The following is a 4632-nucleotide window of genomic DNA, read 5'->3' as shown; positions in this document are numbered from 1 at the left end:
CTGGATATGTAGACACCAGTTAAAGAGAAAAATCAGAAAAAACAATTTAAATCATTTCTCAGGACTCTTGTTTCAGGCGAAAAAAATAAGATGATTTTAAAAACTTTATTAATATATATTAAATAACGCTCTTATTTATGAGATTCAAGGAATTCACAGAATTTAAGAAATTTTTGGAATTCACAAGGAATTTATGGAATTCATATAAGATCTGGCATTCCCGGATTTTAAGCAGATAACGGAATTCAGGAATTACCGGAATTCCAGGGTTTACCGGAGTTCAAGGACTGTATTTAATTCAAGGAATTCATGGAATTCTCTGAATTTATGGATTTCATGGAATGTACGAAATTAAAAGAATTCATGAAAATGTTGGAATTCGCGGATTTCATGGAAACAAAAGAAATTCTCAAAATTTACCGTTATAACAGAATTAATCGTGTTCACGGAATGAATGGAATTCGAAGAACTAACGGAATTCAAGGATTCATGGAATTCAAGTAATCCAAGAAATTCACGAAATCAAGCGAATTCATGAAATTCAAGGAATCCACTGAATACAAAAAATTCATGAACTGAAAAAATGAAAAAAAAGTTAGCAGAATTGATAGAATGCAAGGAATTCACGAAATTCGTAGATGTCCATGAATTACATGCATTCAGTGAATTCCTTTGGTGTATTACTTAAGTTCCGGAAATCATTCAAATTCCGTAAATTCCGTGAATTCCATGAATTCCTTCAATTTCTTGAATTTTGTTAATTTCATAAATTCATTGGATTTTTTTAATTCACGGAATTCCTTGATTTCCGTGAATTTCATAAATTGCGTTATATTTTTTCCTTATTAGTAGGCAATATTTTTATTTTTCAGCAAAAAATGTTGTAAATTGGTCCGATGCTCTATGTCCAAAGTTAAGAAAAAATCTCCTAAATTGCAGAAATGTATACGCTCAAAATTCTTACCACTTATTAATAACTGTCAAACTCATCGTCAATCAAAATTCGCTTAAACAACAGCGGTCGGAAGCCTCCCAACTCCTAGGCCTGCAGAAGTTTTAGTTGGGCGCAGGTCGGGCCCCTATCGGGAAAATTGTGGCTGCGATAGTATAATCTGTCTAGCGCCAGCCCGTAATTGTAACGCCCTACCCGACAGAGCCCAGATCAGGGGAAAAATACAAGGGCCCGATCTGGCCCCTATAATTTTTTATTTCTATAATTAGTAAGATTCCATTAGACACACACATTCATAAATGAATATCAATTATAAATATTTTTCAATGTTCTTAATATTCTTTTAGAATGTCTTTTGCTTGACTAACGCACATGGGGCACGTCAAATTAAATTTTAGAAATGAGGTTATGTTCCAGAAAATATTAAAAGCATTTAATCTATAATGTTACTAATCTGGAAATTCATATATTTTGTATAATATAATGTTATAGAATAATGTGAATGCATAGGAAGTTGAGGTGCAACTTCAGGAATGAAAACGGCTTTTTTGCAGTTCGAGAGGGTAAAATGAAGTCGGACCTCTCTGATCTTAAAAGTCACTAATTTCGCAATATATGACTTTCAACCTTAAAAATATAAATATCTGAGGAATCTTTTAAAAATATTCCAGAAATAGGTGAAAATTATTAGATGTTGAAAAAAAATGTTTTTGTTATAATTTTCTAATTAAAATAATGTTTTCATACAATTTAAGTCGAACTGCTAAACATTTTACAGTATTTCTGTAATTTTTTATATTTATCGTATATTTTCTCAACAAAACAAATTATTTCAAGTAGCTATAAAGAATTGTAAAGAAATATAATAATTACATTAATAGAATTATTCATCTTCTTTAGAAGTCTTTTTCTTTCTCAACTTATTTTTAGCATCTTCAAGTGTAGGAACAACACCTTGATGAAATAAGGGTCTCGGATAGACAGTTTTCATTCTGCACGACTGCAAAATAAAAATATTCCATTAAATTTTAACCTGCTTTTGCAACTTATTATTAATTTTTTTTAAATTTTCATCTCAGGTTAGTTCATATTTTTTCTACAAGAATAATTGTATTTGCTATTATTGTACTTAGGTTGTCGGGTTCCCTGAAAAGCAGAATAAAGCAGAAAAAGAAGATGAAGTAAAGGCAGAAATAAAAAAGGAAAAAAAAGAAATATAAAAAGGGAAAAGAAAGTAAAAGCAGAAGTAAAAGTAGAAGTAGAAGAATAAAAAAGGGATGAAGAAATACTAGAAGAAGAAAGAAGGCAGAAGTAAAAGAAAATAAAAATAATTAGAAGAAGAAGAAAAAGAAGCGGAAATAGAACAAGAAGAAGAAGGAAAAGCAGAATACGAAGAGAAAAAAGAAAATCCAGGAGAAGGAGAAGCAAAAGAATAAGGAGGATGAAAAAAAGAAAAAAAGAGGAAGAAGTAAAAGCAGAACTACAAGTAGAAGAATAAGAAGAAACAGCAAAAGAAGAAACAAAATCAGAAGAACAAAAATAAGAAGAAGTTACAGAATAAGCAGAAGAAGAAGAAAAAGTAAAGGCAGAAGTGGAAGAGATAAAAAGAAGTATCAGGAGGATGAGAAGATCAGAAGTAGAAGATTAAGAGGAAGAAGTAGAAGAAGTTGAAAAAGAAAGAAAGAAAGAACAGAAGAAGAAAAAGTAAAAGCAGGACATGAAGAAGAAGAAGGAAAAGCAGAAGTATATAAGAAAAAAGAAGAAGATGATAAAAAAGGTAAGAGAGAAGAAGAAGAAAAAAGCAGAAGTAGAAAAATGAGAAGAAAAATAAGTAGAAGGAAGAGAAGCAGAGGCAAAAGGAGAAGAATAGAAATTATTTGAAGATAAAGCAGAAGAAGAAGCCAGAGAAGAAGCAAAAGAAGAATAAGTAAAGACAGAAGTATAAGAGAGAAAAAAGAAGAATAAGAACAAGAAGGAGGAAAAGCATAAATGGAAGAAGCAAAATCAGAAGTGGAAGAGGAAAAAGAAGAAGAATCTAAAAGAAAATAAGAAGAATAATATGAATGAAGTAAACAAGTAGCAGAAGATGAAAAAGAAGCAAATGCAGAAGTAGAAGAGGTAAATGAGAAGGAAATATAAGAAGAATACGAAGGAAAAGAAGGAGAATAAGAAGACAAATATGAACGAGAAGATAAAGAAGCAGAAGAAGAAGCAAACGCAGAAATGGAAGAGGAAAAGAAGATAAAGATGAAGAAGATAAGAAGGAGAAAAAGAAGGAAAGAAAATAAATAGTAAAAGTGTTGAACTAATAAATAAAATCTAATAAAATAATAATAAAGATTTGGTGAGATTTGCGTAAAATCGGAAGAAGTCACCCGGTAGGTGGTGATGTCGTAGGTAGGTAGGAAGGTAGGTAGGGAGATAGGTGGTGTATCATGTAAGTCGACTTGGCGGTCCATATCACGCTCGCGCCTCGCGGTGAAAGTGAGCGCATTCCTACATGGCCATGTGACCACGCCCGACCCATACAGATGCAATAATACCGCTTTTGCCTTGCTGTACATGCATCTCTTGAGCGCAATTGCGGCAGCGGCAGTCGGCACTGTCCGACAAACTCAGCTGACGAGGCACTAAAAATCACTCGCTCTACACAGTTTGCAGCGTACACTCTTTACCTGCAGTTTACGCAATCTAATGGTCCCCGGAGCCGATAGATTTATGGTCCTTCAACTTTGCTCAAACTCTATTTTCTAGGTCCCTTTCTAATATTCACTGCAACTACACACCCACACTCACCCAAAACTTTTTTGGCCATTAGCCTATTTTTTTGGCCATTAGCCTATTTTTTCGACTATTTTTAATTTCGTTCTTTCACAAATACTGAGTTGACTGCATTTTTACCAACTTTCTTCCACTTGGCGAAATTCGGAATAAATGTTTATGATAGCATATGAATTCTCAACAAAAAGCTATTTTTTAAATTTATTCTTAACAAAATATTCACATCTTTAGCAACAGAAACTTTCAAATGGCTTTTAGTCACAGAAATAAAATTTAAATTAAGATAATCTACTGCTAAAAAAAGCAATTTGAAAAAAGGCATTAATTTTCACCAAAAAGTTAAATTTTCAACCAAGATATAAAATTCATACCAAAAATATGAATTTTCAACAAAATCAACTAATTTTTAACTAAATAGATCAATTGTTACGATTAATTGAATATTGAATTTCTCAATTACAAAACTGTATTTTTAACAAAACACTTTCATTTGAAATCAAAGAGATAAATTTTCAAATAAAATAACAAAGCTCCAATAAATAGAAAAAAAAACTTTTGAATAAAAAAAAATGAAATTTCACGAAATTATTAGTGTGCAACCAAAACTTTTTATTTTAAACCAAATAAAATGATATTTCTGACAGGAAGAAAATTTTCTACCAGAGAAAAATTTTCAACAAAAAAGTTAAATTTTTCACCAAAGACATTATTTTTGAAAATAGCAGATAAACTAATAAACAAAAAAGATTAATTTTAAACCAAGCAAAGGATAGTTAACTTTGCAGTTATAAAAATAGCTTAAACAAAACATAATACTTTCAACGAAAAAGATAAAATTTTAAACCAAATAACGAATCTTGAAACAAATGAATTTCCAACCAAAAATGACCACTAAGGAA

This window comes from Belonocnema kinseyi, chromosome 9 (genome assembly GCF_010883055.1).
Source record: "Belonocnema kinseyi isolate 2016_QV_RU_SX_M_011 chromosome 9, B_treatae_v1, whole genome shotgun sequence".
Taxonomy (NCBI): Eukaryota; Metazoa; Arthropoda; class Insecta; order Hymenoptera; family Cynipidae; genus Belonocnema; species Belonocnema kinseyi.
The sequence above is the reverse complement of the archived record's forward strand: the minus strand, read 5'-3'. Positions refer to the sequence as shown.